The sequence below is a fragment of the Pyrgilauda ruficollis genome, unplaced genomic scaffold (genome assembly GCF_017590135.1).
Source record: "Pyrgilauda ruficollis isolate IOZ18807 unplaced genomic scaffold, ASM1759013v1 scaffold14, whole genome shotgun sequence".
In the NCBI taxonomy this organism is placed as follows: domain Eukaryota; kingdom Metazoa; phylum Chordata; class Aves; order Passeriformes; family Passeridae; genus Pyrgilauda; species Pyrgilauda ruficollis.
In genome coordinates, this window is record NW_024512543.1 from 6674745 (window position 1) to 6694373 (window position 19629).

General features: G+C 40.0%; 1 protein-coding gene across 1 annotated transcript in view; it reads left to right on the top strand.

Annotated features, from left to right (window-relative positions):
• Positions 1-7925: 7925 nt before the first annotated feature.
• TTBK2 (tau tubulin kinase 2) overlaps positions 7926-19629 on the top strand; it is an 81813-nt gene continuing 70109 nt past the window's right edge. The window contains exon 1 of the mRNA XM_041460033.1: positions 7926-8055. The gene's annotated coding sequence lies outside the window, so the exon portion shown is untranslated. The remainder of the gene's footprint in view (positions 8056-19629) is intronic.

A 19629-nucleotide genomic window follows, 5' to 3' on the forward strand; every position in this document is an offset into this window, starting at 1 on the left:
ACTTTTCTTTGCTAAAACAAAAGTTCACTTGTGAAAATTCTACCTATCCCCAGAACTACAAACGTGCTATCCCTGAGTGTTAGAAAATGTTACTGCCTCAGTTACTAGTAGCAAAAAACTGCACCTTCCCTGTGGCTGCTTTGCAACACAAACCTTGTACCGCCATGCAAGCAGGAGATGGCAGTGCTGCTGTATGAAGGCTTTTTCTACAATACAGAGCAAGAAGCTTGTTCCCACCCCCCCCCCCCACCCCCAGTTTGCGGTAGAGATTAGAGGTCATTCACACAGCTAATGGAAGTAATGGAAGCTCAAGAATGCCCCATTGTAAGAAATTACTTAAATCCAATTGTAATGCAGTTAGAGGCCAGTGCTACCTGTATTTTTTGTTCCATCTCATACTTGGAAATGGCTTCAGCTGCAAATGTAATATTGAAAGTTGAATTATTCAGAAGTTAGTTCTGTGTCATGGCAGTTTATGATTAACCATGATGCACGTTCTTGCAGACCTTTGGGACACCTGAACATCATGACCACAGAATAGCATTTTGTAACTTGCAGGAGTGGTTGTACATGGAGGATTGCATCTATCACCCAGAGGTATAGAAAGAGATCACACACTTTCCTGCTAACAGTGGAGATTGCTGTGCATCCGAAACAGGTAAATTTAACAAATGTTTGCCCAATTACTTATTTAGTACCATTCATATATAAGTCCCCAGGCAAGGACAGATGTGTTATGATCAGTGTAATGAAATAACTAGTTGGAAAGAGGCAACATTTAATTTTACATCTAGTTTCCAAAAATTAATATTTTATTTTTATATTTGGATGGCTTTTCATTTCACCTTGTATTTAATGCAAATGGCAACTAATGATACAAGATTTTGGAGTACTAGACTAAAACTGGAGGAACTTGGTAAGTCTGATGGAAGCAAGAGCTATACAACCTTTCCTTCTGAGCTGGGGCGAGTCCATATTCAGGAAGAGATTCTCACTGATATGTGATAATGGGGAGAGGACATGAACAACAATTTGCTCTTTCTGGCTTTTGTAAAGTTGTGAACCACATGGAAGACACTTGAAGAATTAAGTTATTAAACAAATAGAAGTAATTGAGTCTTTGAAAAACATTAATTTCTCAATTACATTTTTTAACTTTTAGGAAGGAAGGATAGTGGTATTTAGATGATTATGGTTGTTGTAGTAGATAAAGATACCTATGTTAAGTCACAACATCTGAAATTCTTATGGAATTGCAGAATTGTCAGAAGGAATGTCAAAATTTAAAGGCAAGAAGTAATGGTAATAGTCAATAATTTAAAAGGATCCAGTTTGTATATTAAAATGATACAAAGCTTATTGAAAATGAAGTAATTTACAGTTTTTTACAACTACAGTCCTACGCTGTACTACAGTAGTACCAGAAGATCCACTGTACTATGTTCCATGAAAAAATGAGAATACTATAACTGTAGCTCATCTAATTGCCTGAAGAACACCACAGATGAAACAAATCCGAAAAAGGAGTTATAAATTTTTCAGATGTGTAAAGGTTATAACAATATGGATACTGAAAATCAGTCTCAGGCAGAAAAGGAAATTATAGCAGACCTGCATGAACTGCCCTGCATGTGTACAGCTTGTCATTCAGGATCCTGTGCATTGCAGGAAAATCCGTATCAGTACCTTTCAGGCTGGCTCTGATTTCAATCCATAGGAGCTGTACTGTCCACAGTCTCTGAGTCACCCACTCATGACTCACAATGAGTCATTACAAATGGAAAACTAAGGCACAGAAATAGTGTATTCACCTTAAAATCAGACCAGCAGTCTATAGTACAGCTGAAAGTGAACACATATTTTATATTGCCTGGTAACCTAAAACTTCCATCTTGGCTGTAACTACTTTCTGAAGACTAGAATCCATTTTTACAACCTTAATCATATTGACACCATGCAGCAATCTTGCTTTTCACTTTTGTACCTTATTAACTATGGATCTTATCCTCACAAGCCAGGTATCAGGAAGCTTTTTGCAGAATGGAATTATACACATATTATGAGGCCTGGCAGCAGAATTCTCTTTACATAATGAGGTAAAATTTTCCTTTTTACATTCCATATCTCATAGCATCAATACTTCAGTGCACTATACTACCAACTGACCCTTCTTCTCCTAGCAAAGTAGGCAGACATACACTGTCATATTTCTCCTCAAAAGACCTCCTAAATTAATCAGTACCTATTCTCAGCTTACTACAAACCTGATGTTGATGCTATTTTTCACACTCCAGACATCATTTGAACTGAACAATATTACTCAGGTCATATTGTAAGGAACTTGAGATTCTTTTGGAAAGAAGACAGTTACCAAGGGAAAAAAAAAAAAAAGAAACTCGTGGGAGTTTTTGAAGCTGTGAAGCTGTCAAATAGACAGAAGCCAGAACCCAGACACAGTGCTTTTAGAGCTTTTCCAAGATCCCTCTGTCCCTTGAGTGGTGACTTCATGCTTATTGACACGGTGTCGAGAAATCACAATTGTGGAGAAAGACTGAAGGAACTCGGGTGCCTTAGTGTAGAAAAGACTGGTGGTGAGAGAAGAAAATAGTGTTCAAATAATTTTACAGGTAGTTGCACAAAGGAAAGGAATAAATTTATTTGGTGATAGGATATGAGGAGAATAATCGGTGAAATAATTCTTTCAGTGAGAATAGCAAAACAGCCCCTAAGCAACTCCTTGATTTCCATCAACAAAGTACTTTTACAACAGGTTGATGAACACTGGCCAGGAGTGTTGTAGAGACAGTCGGAAAAGGGGCTGAACTAAATGTCTCAAGGTCTGTGATTTGTCATTTGCCATTAACTAGATACCTGTTTAAACATCTACAAAACTCAGTAAGAGCTTTCTCATCTTTGGCTGATACTCCCTTTGCTCCTTGACTTTTGCCAGAAATGTGAGCTTATGAAATGTTTTTATCTTTCTACTCTTCAGTGAAAGCATTGTTTCTGCCTCCATTTATATATTAATTTTAGTTGAAATTTTCAAGTTTTTCAATTCTAGGAGTTGGTGTATGTTCACTTACTAACTAACCAAACCTGTGAATTTCCCATCTCTAAGGTCTGGTTATCCTGCTATCCATATCCTCCTTTTATTTTTTCTTTGTTTCTCTCTCTTCTTTTTCCTGACATCTGACTCTTCAAAATTTTTTGTGGAGCTTTGTCTTCTGTAGTCAACTAAGCAGAAACATTATTCAGAACTTCTGACTCATACAGAAATAAATTAGTATTGCCAAGACCCCAAAGTCCAGGCAAGGAAGTTCCAATGAAAGTGTTTGAAACCAATGAGTCTGGACTTCGCAGGATGAGTCATCTACTGCCATACATGTTGATTTGAAGAAAATAACAGTAGAGTTCAGAAGTTCTTGCACTTTGTTAATCATGTCACCCTTCTCCATCACAGACTTATGAATATGTTTGTGTATAGGTGCAGATTTAAACATTTAAATATTCCTTGAAGAAAAATTTGATCACTGCTTTCAGATAAAAACTATTGATGAAAATTCTCACGTCTCCCTTACTACAAAAAAAAAAGATTTCCAGGAAAGCACACTTATTTTTCCATTGCTATACCTTATGAAGCCTAGGGAACCAGAAGTTGGAAGCATTCAAAAGTTGTGTGCCATGTATAGACATTCCTGGAAATTCTGATCTATTTCTTCAAATAAAAAAAGATATTAGAAGTGGGTACCCCATTAGATATGTGACTATTTTCTCATCTCTCTTCTTTATTAAATTAAAAAAATAATAAAAGCTAAAGCTATGTCTAGTTGTGCCCAGAAATAGTTTGCTGTCACTTTGGTCTTTACTGGCTTGTTTCTATCTTTTTTAAAATTCATACTAATTCTATTTATTGCCTCATTACATGATTTAACATTTATTACATTCAATCTTAAATAATTATGTGTAATATCTATAATTATTAAATATAAAATATCCATATTAATATGTAAGAATATATTTACATGACTGGGGATTATTTTTCATACAGTCAAACTTATAAGGAAATCATATTCATTGCCATGCACATACCAGCACAATTAAATTTTTTTGTTCACATCTTTTCATAGCAACTATGTGGTTATAATAAAGTTTGGTCTGGCAAGCCTTTTGGGATTTGGAGTAATTTCTGTAATTAATCCTCCTGCTCTCTAACTTCAGAGTTTTGGTGTGCAGTGCTTTTCTTCTTGTAGTCTACAGCCAAGTGAGACATTCAGGATTGAATTAAGACAACCCACGGTGTTGTGGTTTAACCCCAGGTAGCAACTAAGTCCCAGCAGCTGCTTGTTCACTTCCCCACCCCTGTCCCGTGAGGAAAAAAGTGAACAGAAAGGGCAAACCTCATGGGCTGAGATACAAACTATTTAATAATTGAAACAAAATATGAAAGATATTAACAATTAGACACTACTACTACTAACTGTAATGGAGAGAGAAATAAAACCCAAGAGAAACAAGACGTGCAATACAATTGTTCACCACCCACTGCCTGATGCCCAGCCTGTCCCCCAGCAGCCATTGACACCTCATGGCCAATTCCTTCCCCATTAATATACTGGGCGTGATGTTCTGTGGCATGAAATATCCCTTTGGACAGTTTGGGTCAGCCGTCCTGGCCATGATCCTCTCCATTCTTGAGCACCTCCTCACTGGCAGAGCACAGGAAGCTGAAAATCCTTGATTTAGAATAAGAACAACTCAAACCCAACTAAAACATCAGCCTGTTGCCAACATTACTCTCATACTAAATCCAGCAATGTACCAGTTACTATAAAGAAAATTAACTCTATCCCATCTGAAACGAAGACAGTTTGCTTTAGTGATTTATTTTGCACTACCTGGGATACTTAAAAACCTTCAGAACAAACGAAGAAGTGCCCATTTGCCGTGGTTCACAGCTGCTGACTAACAGCTGCAAAAAGAGACATTTTTACATCGAGATAGCCAACTAGAACTAACAATGTAAGAGCTTAACAAAGGGCATAGGACAGGTTTTGGCTTAGGGTAACTTTTTCCAAGGGAAATCAGCACAATGCATCTGAGCTTAACTACATGTAATATCCAAAAAAAAAAAAAAAAAAAAAAAAAAAAAGAATAAAGTAAAAAGCAAAAAGAAAACTAGAGTAGCTCAATTTCATATTTTTATTTACATAGAGATTTTAATGTGCTGGTAGCTTTTTGGGTTTGGTTGTTTGGGTTTTTTTTGGTGTGTGGTAAAGATATTCTGCAAGTCTGCACTGACAGAGGAAACGCTGGTATCTGTTATACTTACCAACATCTCTGAACCTAAAATAGTAGAACAGAAAGCCTTGAAGAAGTTTTTGGTCTATTTCTGGAGCAGTAACTTAAAAAAGATTAAATCTTTTCTTTAAGGACTTCCTTCACATAAGTGGAAACAGATTTTCCTTTTGAAAAGACTCAGTTTATTTTTTTCTCTGCTTGACTTTTACTTGAACCATCCAGGTTTTGTCTGCTTACGAAGAGCATGTGGTAATTTGGAAACTTACATCTCACTGTATTTCAAGTGATGATGAAGGAAAGGCTGTTTGGTCTTCTAGAGCTTTCAGTGTGCACAAAAGCATGTGTACCTGGTCTGAGTCCCATGACAATGTGCATGTCAATTGTATTAGATAATGAATTAACTTGTCAAGTTCCAAAGTGATGAGAGAATCTATGCCCCCTGGATCTGAAACGACGAACAGGTAAACAGACAAACCAGATAAACAAGTTTGTTAAGGCCTTTCCATTCTCTTTAATTGAATCAGAAAATTCTCCTGAATAATTGTACACCGCAGGCATCATGTCAATTATTTGGGGAACAATAAAGTACTCTTTACAAATGGATTCATACTCGTGAGCTCCTCTTTACATATAGCATGCAGCAAGTTTTGTTGGCAAAACATATTACTTAATTAAGAGGTGGTTAAGGTATTTATCTACCCTCAGTTATAATCTGGGAGGAAAAACACTGCCTACTTTAGAGTGAATGTGAAAAAATTATTTGTTTGGTGCATAAGAGGAGCTGCTTATGCTAGAATAACTGTCACCTTTGCAATACCTTTACAACAGATTTGAAGGAATATGTAGTTTAGTTGAGTATTTTCCATCTGAGAAATTGTAAGTGCCTTTTAAAGGTAAGCAAAACCCATAACTCCTTTTTGTAACCCAGGAAAAGATGCACTTTTTATACTACTTTGTGTATAAAAAAAGCAACTCTCTCCACCTATTGTCATCAACATTGGTTCATTTCCATTCACAAAATGAACATTTCTTCTCTCCATCAGCTTTCTTATTATCTGCTTCAATTGTTAGGACACGTAATACACATATGCATTCACTACATATAGAGAAATGTATGCTTATCACCAGTGTTTATCCACAGCACTATCACTGTGGCCCACTGGTTGAGGCAATTCCCTTTGTTAATGAAGAAGCATCTTCCTGAAACTGACACTGAGCAACTCGCAACTGTTTGGGTTCAGTGCTAGGTTTGGTTCACAGCTGCCACTTCTGGGTAACTCACTTGTAAACTACCAGAGCTAAAATCCTCCTTTTCATAAAGCAGCAGGAGGAGATACTGTTTCCTAACCTTACCCTTTAACTATGATCTCCTTGTGATGAATGAAGAATGGGCTTAAATTATTCACACCATCTTCTTATCCAGCTGGCAGTAGGGAAATAAAGGCACTTTTTTTTTTTTTTTTCCCCTCGCTTAACGAAATTTCACATGAGAGGAGCACTACGGTGTGTTTACTCACTTCATACAAGCTGCTGTGAGCACAGCAAATTTGCACTTCCTCCTTCCCGCAGCACAGGCCTCCCGTAGGTGCCGGTCTGCCTGGCGGATCCAGCCTCTGGGCTGGCACCGTGGCCTGCAGACGCGTCCTGTGGGCTGCTGCTGTGCGGTGATGGCACCCACCGAGGAGCGCCCGCTCCGTGGCCACACGGGCCTCGAGAGTCTTGCCTGCAGTGAGGAGTCACCTGCGAGAGCGGGAAGCCTTCCCTTCGAATGCCGTACTCACCTAGGCACGGGACACATCCCATCCACCGTTTCCTACCGCCACTGTGCGGAGCGCAGCGGTGACAGCCCTGCTGTGCCCCCGAAGGTACAGAGGTCCTCGCGGAGACGCGCGGTCACCGCCTGCCCCGCCCCGGCCTCTCCTTCCTCAGCCTCCCGCCCCACCCGCGGCCGGGCAGCGGCCTGCGCCCATCAGGCCCCGGCAGCCCGCCCAGGTGCGGACAGCGCGGCCGAGCCCCGGCTGCTGAGGCCGAGGTGGCACCGCAACGAGGACCCAGCTGCCCGCCGGCAGCGACCCCGCGGCGGGGAGCGCCCAGGGTCAGTGCCGACCCCCGCACGGGCGCTGTCCCTCGGAAGCCGGTCGGGAACGGGGACTCCGGTGCCCATCCCGCAGCTCGGCCCTGGGGCTGCGCGGGGGCTGCGCGGCTGTACCGGCGCTCGCCGGCTCAGCCAACCCCGCACTGCACAGCGCCGCGTCCAGGTGCGCCCGCCCCCGGCGCCCGGATTGACCGCGCTGAGAGCCAATCGCCCGTGAGGAATCTCGGCAACTGCCCAATCACCGCTCCGGAAATGGGATGTGGGCGGTGCCCCGGGGACAGCGGGCTCGGTGGCGCCGCGGCCGAGGAAGGGCGAGCGCGGGGGCGGCGGCGCGGGCGAGCGCGGCCGGGCTCCGGCCGGCACTGCCGCAGGGATGGCGGCGGCCGCGGCGAGGGGCTCAACCCCCATGGGGAGCGCTGCGAGCCGCCCCGTGACCCGCTGAGCGCCCTCCGCCTGCGCGCTGCCGTTACCCCTCCCCGCGGGCCGGCCCGGCTCTGCAGTCGCCATAGAGACCGCGCCGCACGCCATGGGGCGGAGGCTGGGCCGGGGGGCGCCGCTGTAGCCCCCGCCCCGCGCCGCGCACACCATCCCCTGTGGGGCCGGGGGCGCCGCCGGGACTCGCCGCGCCGCCCCGAGGAGCCGCCGCCTCGGCACCGTTCCAGGTGAGGATTCGCGGTGCTGCGCCGCGGCCGCCGCCGTTACCCCGCGCCCCGTCCCCGCGGGCGCTCTGGCCGCCTCGGCGGGGCGCGGCCCGCGGGCTCCGGCGGCCGCCGGCCCTGCCCCAGCGGCTGCTGCGTGGGAGCTGCGTCGCGGTTTCTGTCCCCGCGGGAGAGGGAGTTTGCCGGGCGCGGGAGCTCCGGGGGCCACGGCCCGCCCCGGGAAGGGCTTATTCCAGTGGGGCAGGACGGGGCGATCCCCTCCGTGGAGTTGAGGTCGGCAGGTCTGGCGGGCTCCAGCAGCAGTCACCCCTGCCCCGGCCTCTACGGAGAACTCAGATTTATAGGCACGAGATTTTTTTTTTTTTTTTTTTTTGTCCCTCCCACTTGCTGCAAGAAGGCAAATGGTACAGAAATTTACGTGTTCTGACGGCGAAGGATCTCTGTTTTAAAATAGCTGCGTCTGTATTTCCAGCTCTGGTTTGTGGCATGCGTGTGACGGCTGCTGTGTGGGCACGGCTGGATGGGAAGCGGGCTGTCTGTCGCCTGGCGCTCTGAGTGCTGGAGCCATTAGCGGCACTTGCATCGATCCGTGCATACAGATATGCCTGGCTAGGCCGCGGGTGCGCGCACCACGGCGCCCAGGGGAACACAAACTGCGTGTGGAACGGCGTTAAAAAGACGTTATTGCCCGTACTTTTAGCTTTACAAAGAGGAAGTGGGGAAGCACCTGGTTCCCAGGTCTACAGATGATCTCTGGAGCTGCAGCGGCATCCTTAGGCTTCTGTTGTCACTCTAGAGCAAAAGCAATGAGAGGACAAAGCTTGCTACGAGGTTTGTAAGCTCTGCTGTGAGCCAGGGCAGTTGGAAACAACTGCTAGTGTAAGTGGGGGTGGGAGTGCAAATAATGATAATATTGATGTGTTATCGTGGAGGCGGAGGGAGATGGACACAAAGGAATGACCCTGGAGTATACCACGGCATTTTGAGAACCTTCTACTGTATTTATAGTTAATCTGGAAAGGGCTATAGAAAATGAGTTATAAAATAGCCTGTAGTGGCTTTCTTAGTTAGACTCTATGTGCAGAACCAGTGTAATTTCAGCTTAAATGTCCTGAATTAGTAAGCTATATTGCAGGAATGTTGAGAGCGTTAAAATAAATCATACTCTACTTATTTAAGCATCTTGTTAGCCTTAAAGTGAGTGGTTAATTTCTGTGTTGTGGTTCTGGAAAAAAATGAGTAGATTTTTAAAATACATTCTGTGTAGTTAATGCCATGCCTCTGTTGAACACATGCTAGCTATGCTTGTAGGTATGTTAGTTCATTTTAGCTGAGAAAACAAAAGGTTAGGACTTACTTTACTGCTCTTTTGGTAACGTTTTTTGAAGCCTTGTATGAATTCATGACACAAAGATGCCCAGCATTTTTATTTTGTGTTAATATTGTCCTGAATACTTTCTTGATGATGATTCATTTGCTTTACAGAGTGAATTATGTTAAAAAAACTTTCTTAACTTGTTAAACCAGAGGTACACTTGTTAACATTTGTTTGGCCTGTCAATGAAATTATATGTAGGAAAGTTTGACTGCAATAGTATGAGTAGTCATTTGTCAAAAGTTATTTTGAAAACAGTGCATCAAGATACAGTTTAAAAAATGTGAAGGTGGAACCAATTATCCCTAAAAAATAATATGTTCTTCTCTAATATATTCCTGATGTACTATTATTTACTTGAAGCTCAGCATCTTTTTAAACTTCCTGTTTGGGAAGGATGAGGTTAGAATGAGAAGAACAAATTGAGCGACTGGGATATCGTGACGTCGCTTTTGTACAGTGTGGTCACTGTGCTGCTGCTGCATACTGCAGGCTCTGACACTTCTAACATCACAAATTCCAGAGAGGCTTTTCTCAATCTGGCTGATTATATCAAGAAGATTTTTGAGTATGACAGATGAGAGATATGAGTGGGGCTTTCCTTGTTCAAAACTGGCTTCTAAACAATCAGTTTCTACCAGTGCTAGATATTTGTGTACAGAAGGTTAAGCATTTGTTTAGTGTGTGAAGTTGCAGTGTATGGTATATTAATATACTACTGTGCTTTCTGTTTTAGTAAGGGCTTGTTTATCTAGTGGGAATGAATTGGTACTTTTCAAGGGAAATTGACAGTTTCTGTGTATTCTTGTGTCTTGCCTTGTCTGTTTCTTTTTCTCTGGGGAAGCACTACACAAAGCCTTTGTGTTAGGCTGGAGGGGAGGAGAAACAGCTGCCTTTTCAGTACTAGACCCCAGGATTTGTCGTGGTCTCCCAGGGATGCACTGTGGTACATGGACCAGCCACTGTCCTTCCTCCCTCATTCTGCAAAAACACTCACACCTCAAGAAACCTGAGCTTCCTTTGACTGATCTCTCAGAGCAGCGAGTTGTGCCGTGGATCTAGCAGATCAGTCTGAAGGGCCAATTGTTAAAGCATTGGTGGGCAAGAATTAAAACATGCAAAATTGTCAAAATACAAGGTTTATCTTAAGGAATTCAAGAGCTACAGGTCACGTGTGTTTAAAATTTTCTTGTTATTAACTTGACTTCTAGTTCAGTATTAGGGTGAAAGAAACTTTCTTAAATCTTTTACTTGGCTTTTTTTTTTCTGTTTAAGAGTATAGTATCTAGTGTACTTAAGTGGGAATTAAACATGTTAATTTTTAGAAGTGGAGATACAAGCTGTTCCAGTTGGATAAGAGAGTACAGCTAAATGGAGCAGTTTCATTTTTCTGCTCTCCACGCACAAGTAGAGTGCTCTAATGCTTGTACTATGTACTCTCATGCAGTGGCAGAATAAAAGAGGGAAGTTGGCTCCCTCTTTTCATTAGAAATATTGGGTACTATCTAATGTGCTGTCTATTCTAGTAACTCTATCTTGTATGCTCTTTCATAATAACTTCTTTGAAAATATCATCCAGTCTTTACTTATCCTTTACAAATTTATTCATTTATTTAAATTTTAGAGTCAGAATACTCCCCTCTCCTTGCTTCAGTGCTAGGTGTTTAGTAGTGTGCTTTTGAGGGAATCTAGTAACTTGGATTTTTTTTAAAGCTGCTCATGAAATTGAGATGCCATTTTTAGCCATTTAAATTTATAGTCTTTCATTCTCTGTATGAGCTTATAGGTCACTAGTCTTGAAACCTAAGTAGTGGAAAATTCAAGCAATAAAATCTGGCCTTCTGACACTTTACGTCTTGATCTAGTTGAGAATTCTTTTTCCCATTTTTGAGACGTCGTACAAGTCATAACTTTTGAACAGTTATTTTTCAAAATTATTTTTCAGTTAATGGAGATGAATTCTGGGAAACGTGAGAAGGTTTTTGGGGAGAAGGGAAAGATTTAATTTGAGAGGAGTGAGGAAAGGAGGGCAAATTGAGAAACCGAAGAAGTTTTTAGTGTTTTTAACAAAACCATTTTGTTAAAAAATTAAAAATATTTTTATTGTTATGTTCAGACATGTTTTTCTGTGGTTCTTATCCTGTGTGTTTTAGAACTTTTCATCACAGAATTGCATCACTCAAATGTTATTTCACGTTGTTGCTTTTTGTCTGAAGAGATTAATGAATTATTGAGAATTGCACTGATGAGGAGCTCTATCTGCTAATTCTTCCTTTTGGAGAAATGTGTCTATGTAGCTTAGCCTCACATTTCAGTGCAAGTAGTAGTTGAAAGAGCTGAAGGCCTCTTTCGTGGATGAAGTTTACCAGATCACCGATGGTACTGATGAGGAAAGTAATTTTCTTTCCAGTACAAAGCTGTCTGATATATAAAGGAAGAGTAAAATATGCTGAAGTTGCTTTGAGAGCTTGTAGAGGATGTCATATCTCTTTAATATGTGGCCATCTTTTTCCATCTGGATGTTGCAAAGGAATTTGTTACTTGTTGCAGGGACAGGTTACTAATGTGAAGCTCACATGCAGAATAATGTAAAGAATCAGGTTTTGTGTCACCCCGGTCTGTTTATACAGAAATAATTTTATTGTGGTTTTGATACACTTCTCTCACAACTGAAGTTACCCAAAATTTGTTCCGCTAGACTCATCTGCAGTTAGGAGAGATCTTGCCTTTCAGAGCTTGTGTCTTTTTAGTAGTTGGGAATTGTCTTCAGTCAACAGCTGCTTATTGATTCTGAGAGGGGGTTAGTTCTGCTCTCTGTCACTTCCCAGATCATTCTTAGATAGTATTTGTCGCTTCTGTCATGCTCTGTCTCGGAGTACTAACATTTTGTGAGGGTTTTAACAACACTTATTTGATACAATGTTGTTCAACATAGTAAGAATTAGATTGCTTGGTTACGTGGTGTATCAGCAGGATGTGTCTTGTAGCTGTCAAATTTACTTGTTGCCATAGTAATGCTTCAAATGCCACTCGTGGCAAGCAGTGTGACTTTGAGCATATGAAGTATGACTCTAGCTTTGCAGTGTTGAAGAATTAAAAAAAAAGGGACACAGTGATCTGTAAATAGAATATACTTTTCAGCATCAAACTGGTGACTTTTAGAATGTATTTGTATTCTTGAGTAATATGCTGCCTTGAAATAATTATTTTCTTGTCTTTCATTTATCAGTGTCTTGAGCTTAATAGATCTAGAATGGGCATTATCAACTGATACATTTTCTATCAGACAAAGAATGACTGTGCTATTCCTTGAGTTTGATTGAATTGAATGCCCTGTTCATATGTGATGCTTTGATTTTCCATCTGCAGTAGTCTATAAATAAAATCAAAGTATAATTCCCTGAGTGGAGTCAGCCTAGAACAAACTGTCATGTTGCACTCTGAGAGTTAAAGAAGAAGAATTGACATTGGATCACTGTTCTTTTTCTGTGTGACATTTTGTGCTTTTTCATTAAGATCTAGAGATTATTGTGGTATTCATGATGGTTTTGGGTGAAATTACAGTTCTACGGTTTTGAGCAAGACAGTGTATCCAGTGAGGAAGCCTGTTGAATAATTCATCTGGTTAGAGAAAAATCTTTAAAGAATCACAGGATAGATTAGTATGAAGAAAGGTTTGACTGGTCTTGTGGAACAATGTGCTGGCTAAGCCAGTCAGGTCTTGTCTTGACCAGCCAAGAACTAATAAATTGATGCTGAAGCTGAGGAGCAAACCCAGTAAAGGGTTACCCCTCCTACAGTAAAGGAAAGAAGCTCTGTTATTGGCTGTCTGGTGATACTTGTTATTTATTTATGGATTTACATAGATATAAGAATATTTTTTCACATGTTATCTCCTGCAGATGAAAATGCACATTATTGTTAAACTAGCCTAACAATTGGCTACTGCTTTTAAATGAAAATTATGTTCTCTGCCTGAGCCTTTTCTAGTGCCCATTGATCTCTGAGCTACACTGAGTCAACTCACTAACTTGGAAGAGAATGATTGTAAAAATGGAGTTGTTTGTATTGTTTTTTGGCTGATATCTGTTTGTAGCTCTTGCTAGGTCATGCTGTTGTGTGCAACTTCACCCTGACTGTGTAACTGAGATAGTCATAACCAGATCCTTTCATTTACTGTAGCCTGCGTGCTCAGCTGACAGGTTTTCCTGCCTATTGTCAGTTCAGGGAGGACACAAGAGAAAGAGGAGCATTTTCTGTGAAAGGCTGCTTTGAGGTGATGGTGCACTTTCTTCCCTGTTCATTTGAAGGAAATTTGGGCAGCATGCTAATTTCAGGCTCAACATTTCTTCCTGTTGTTCTGATATATTTCATTAATTTTGAGCCCAGGATACCTCAGTCATGTGGCAGCACTTTAGTACATATCTTCCCTTGATCAGTCAATTTTCCTCTCGTAATCAGGGAGCAGCTGTACTTCGTCTGGCTTGTTGGAACTGGCAGTTAATACTTCAATTCTATTGTGAGGCCTTGCTCACTGCTCACTGAAATATTTCTTTTTCCTGAAGTAAAGGTTTGGACAGAGTTAGTTTGATAGGAGGAGGAACTTAATTAAATGGCCGTAGCTATGGTGTCTTCCTTTATTTCTTTATTAGTCAAGTCCCCTTATTTGTCTGGAATTGATGTCGAGTTGGTGGCCCATAGAAACCAAAGTAGTTTCATTTATCCTTTCCTAACTTTAACATCAGTTATCTTCTGGAGTGTTCTATGCTTCAGGAACCTTCAAATCAGATATCTTCTTGAACATTCCTATTAAGATACAAGTTATTCAAATCGTCCTTCTCAACCAGTCTGACCTGGTAGCATCTCACTGTTACCTGCGGTGCCCTGGCGGGCGTGGCGGCGGGCTCGGGGCGCCGTGCCGGCCCGGCCCGGCCCGCTCGCTGCCCGGCCGGAGCTGGCCAGGGTGCTGAGCGGTGCCCAGGCGGCCGGAGAGCACCTCATTGCTTCGGGACTGGAAGGGGGCTGCCCCTGACAGCAGCGTCTCGTTTTCTCGTATCACTGCGTCCTGGCACTGGCACAGATAATCTATATGCCTTTGCTGCTTATATGAGATAAAAAATATCTACTGTGAAAGTTTTCCCTGAGCCACTGCTTTTTAACATCTCCAGTCATACTAAATTCATCATTGGGACCAGATTCTTTGCTGTCCAAATTATACCAAATGCACCTATACCATCCACAAGCAAGGGATACAAACCTTTGCCAGTGCACTTCTATAAGTAATCACTGTGCATTACGGTGAATTTTCAGACAGTGTATAAAAGGCAAAAAACATTATTCTACCTGTAGCTTAACAACTTTCACAAAGCACCTCAAGAGAGTCCTATAGAAGTGCCTCCAAAGATGAATCTGGAAAGTAACACTTAACATCTATAAACAACTTCCAGCTTATTGCAGATATTAGTTTAATTTTTTTTCTCCATGACCCACAAATTCCTGTGTCCTGTCTTTTTGTCCACACCACTTTTTTTTTTTTTTTTTGTAAGTATTGTAAAGATGACCAGTGATAACACTGGTTTAAATGATTGTTGTTAAACATATCCCTCTCCCATTACTTTAGTAATTCACTTTTAAAAATATCATACCCATTTAGTAAGTGTTAGGCCATATTAATTTGAATCTATATGTAACTACATTGCCAAATTTGCTGCCATCTTTTGTAAGTAGTTATGGTTGAAGACATGAATTACAAATTACAACAATTACAAAGTTCTGTATTTCTGTAAAAAAATATATGTAGTATACATGGAATAAATATGTAAATAATGTAAGCATATATGTGTATATCATAAAAACACACCTACATATAATGTATATATATAGATACGTATTAAAAAGTGTGTTATGTCATATTCTTTATTAAAAAGTATGTTAGCGTAGCAGTATTATAAATAATCTATGTTTCTGATTCCCTGAACTAATTTTTGCTTTGATGCAGTTATACCTGAGAATCTTGAACAAAGAGAAGCTCTTTGATGGCCACCTCAGCAATTATGAGGAAGTAGAAGCAAGAAATGTGAGAGAAGCGTGAAGGTGTTAGAACATGTAGCACCTTCCTCCTTCTCTCCCTTTTTCCCATTTAATTCCTTTTCCTCAGGCCCTTTCTGGTGAGAGGTTTGGATGCCCTTCTGCTGTGCTGCTTGGCTCTCAGGCAAGAGCTGGGATTTCTTGACATGGCTTCTTGACATAGTGTGAAGTCAAAAGGCTAGAGCAGAGTGTTGGAACTGAAATGTAAGGGAACCTGAAGGAGGCAGCTGTAGATGTATTAAAGGCAAAACCAGAGGATTTGTTTATTTAGGCTTCATGTGTGAATTGTATGCTATAGTCTAAATGTGGTGAAGGGAAGTAATTTCCATGATTTTTTTTTTAATCCGTGGCATGTTTTGATAAACTTGCTTCATTTCTTATGCATCACCATATGCATGGCAATTTTAGTTCACATGAACACAAAGAAAGAAATCTCTAGCTAGTGGATTGAACTATTTTAATATTTTGAGAATAAGACTATTGCTGTATCCATGAGTGCTTTTTTTCTCTTAGAAGTAAATGTAAGCCTCTCTCATACTTTTTGTTTTTTAATTTTCAGCTTTAAAATTATTACTGAACAATTGTTAGTGGTTATTGAAATCTTATTTACTAGCTGCCAGACTGAAGCAAATCTATTGCATGGAAGCAAATTAAAAACACTTTTTGCAATTCAATACTGCAGCCATCAACATTTAAATAAAACTTCTGAAAATGCACCTGAAACTTGAGTCTCTTCTCTTGTTTCCATCACCAGCTACCAGCTCAACAAAATTTCCAGGAACAGATTGTCCTTTTGTCAGCCTTGACAACTGATAGTGACCAACAAATAGATTAAAAAGCATGCTTCTGCCCTGTTTTTTTCTGCATGCTGTAGGGTCTTGTATGGTTGTAAATATTTAATGATGTGGTAAAAGCCTAATCTCCTTGGGGAAGGAAGTTCTGTGTCACTAAAAGTGTGTGATCACTTCTCTAGCAAACAAGGTAGAAATCTTTGTAGACTTCTTTCTTGTATGCAAGTAGTGCCACGTCATAAATAGGTGTATATGTGCTGAATGAAATGAGGGGAAAAAAGTGTCTTAATCCAAAACAAAGCAAGCTTCCATGGTATTGGATGTAGACAGAATTTGCCTGTAATGTGTTTTCTATGGGAAAGGTAGAAAATATTAGAATTTAGTAAAAATTCAGATATTCCTTCAGAAATTGTGTTCAGGAATATCCAACCAAAACCATTTACAAAAGTGAAAAGAATATTAAGAGGTGTGAATATTGGTATCAAGTGGCAACAAAATTATGGAAATTCTTGTCCTTTTTTTCATCAGTTTTACATAGTAACTTATTTATGGGAAGAGAGTCATAAGTTTTTCCAGTTCTTTTACAGCAATTGTTTATGGCTACTCATAAGACATTTAATTTTTTTTTTAATTAAACAAATGATTGAGAGTTCCTTGAAGTAACAAAGTAGATACAAAAATCACATTTGTTGTGGGTTTTTATATGTTTGTTTCTCTTGAAGCTCAGACATTTAGCAGTCTAAAATTTTTGTCCTGTCGCCTACATAAAAATTACTGTCTTTTGTTTTGCAGTTGCCAGAAGTAGCAACCAGTTTTTATGTTAAATTTTTCTTTCTATTCAAACTCTAACATTGCTGTATCTGACTGTCAGTGATTTAAAATGTATTCTGTGAATTTTCATTGTCAAAAATCTGACCCTGCATCTTTATTAAGATGGAGCTAGTCTTGAGGTTAGGAAACGTATACTAATATATTGGTTCTCTGCAATCGAGCTATCAAATTATTTGAGTATAAAGGTTAGAGGCATTTCCAAGTATTTTCTGAAGTTAGGTAGAGGGAAGAAAATCTGTATGGAAACACTGAGTCAGCACTAAACCCAACACAAAGTGTAAGGGAGAACATGTGTAAAATAGAAGTTGAAGTGATAGAACAAATGGTATTTGGAATTCCTGAGTGTTTATAATTTTTTTTTTTCAAAATAACTTCACATAAGAAAAAAAGAGTTTACTTGAGTTGAATTGTTTTGCTTTATGATGCCATTACCACAACAGCTAGCTAGTCAACAGTTTTAGGGTGATAGCTTCTTTCAAGTAACTGACAGAAAATTATGCACAATATTTTGAGTTGCATCTCATCAGTTCAAATAATTTGAATTTATGTTGTTACAGGGAGCATAATTTCTCTGTCTTCTCTCCCTCTTCCCAAACATAATGTACGAATGTAACATTCTAGAGTAAAGATCTGTATTCAACAGTAGTCATATGTGGATGCCTAAGGAAAAGTACAAAACCACAGATAATATAAATTATAATTCCCTCTAGTTCTTTTCCATTTTTTTCGTAAAGGGACTTCCTGCACTAAATATACTTAATGTATTTTCAGTAACCCACAGTAGTTTTCTTTTTCATGTAGTTGACTGTTGTTCACTTGAACCATTGTAAAGTTTTAGTATTCACAGTATCCTTTTGCAACAAGTTGCACAGATTAGTTTTCTCTGAGTCTGGCTCCTGCTGACCTATTTTGGTTTTTTTTTTCTTCCTTTATTAAATGACATCATAAATAGCTGATTCCTAGCTATGTCCCTAATAATTTACTTGACATCTGTCAAGTACCTCTTTCTACTTCCCATCATCCCTTAAAAAAAATTGTAAGTCATTGCTTCATGTGGAAACTCGTCTGTATCCCTGATTATTTTGGTTTTTTTTTTTTTTATTTTTTTTTTTTTGTAATTTTTTTTTGACAGATAGGAAGGGCTATTGTATACAATACTCAATATATTAGTGAACCATGGATATATATGTGATCTTCATGTTGTCATCTGCTTTGTCTGAATTCCTAAGATTTGATTTTTTTGACTGCTATTTAGCATTGAGTTGCCATATTTTCTTACTGAATATTTACTTACAATATTTCTTATTTCTTATAATAACAAGATCTTATTCGTGATTGCTAATAGTTTCTCATGTGTTTAATGAACAGTTAGGATATGTTCATGTATTTAATAACAGTTAGTTATTATTTTTCTAATACATAATTTTATGTGTACACGCACAGAACCTCATTTGCCTTTTTATCTCCTGGTCATACAGTACCATGAAGTCACCCAGCAGTTTGTCTGAATTGTCCATTTAATAGTTTGGATTGGAACTTTAAAGATCATCTAGATCCAGCCCCTGCCATGGTTGCCAGCTTGTTCAAGGCCCCATCCAGTCTGTCTCCTTCTTTTGAGGGAGCATTATGTTTAGGTGCCCAAGGAATCCATTCCAAATTTGAAAGCTGAGCTGTTAATGATCCAGATGAAGGATGATGAGTCAGGTTTTCTATATGTGAACACTTTGTGCAAAAATATTTTTTAATGGAACCTGAGTGAAAATATTGATCTTGATAAATGATAACTCATCAGCCTAAAAAAGGTAGCTCTGTGTGCTGTACTGTATATTTACAGATGATCTAGACAAGATGCAAATACTGAAATGACATAGTCTGGTGATACAGGAGTATTAAAATTAGCAGATATGAAGATGGAAGAACTGGAGAAAGACCTTGCTACTATGAGGTAATGATGAATGAAAATTATCATAAAGCAGTTCCCATAGGATAAATAATTTAAAAATTTACAGCGATGAACTTCATTCTTTTGAATGTTGTCTTGCAGGTTCTGTGAAAATAACAGGTTAGTGCTTACTAACAATGCTGGTCTCCACATTTCAGAGGGGATGTAATAGAACTGGAGAAAGCACACAGGTGGTGATCAAAATCAGTGAATGACCAAAGAGCTGAAGAGGTAAATGAGAGGGCATATGGTAGGGGTGTATTCCTTGTGTAGGACTGAAAGGTGAACAGGGAACAACCATACACTGCCTTTCTCTACAAGGGTTAATGAACCTCAAATGTGACTAGCAAAAGACAAACTGGAAACAAAGATATGGTTCCCAGAACATGGAATTAGGTTACAATTTGCTTTATGAGTGGTATGGGTGGTAAAGTTTTCCTGTTTCAGAAAAGTTCTGATGAACTTGGAGACAAAAAGAGTCTTAAATATCATCCTTAGCACTCTGTGTTTTGTGTCCCAGCTTGCTATATCCCCAGAAAATATTCTGGCAA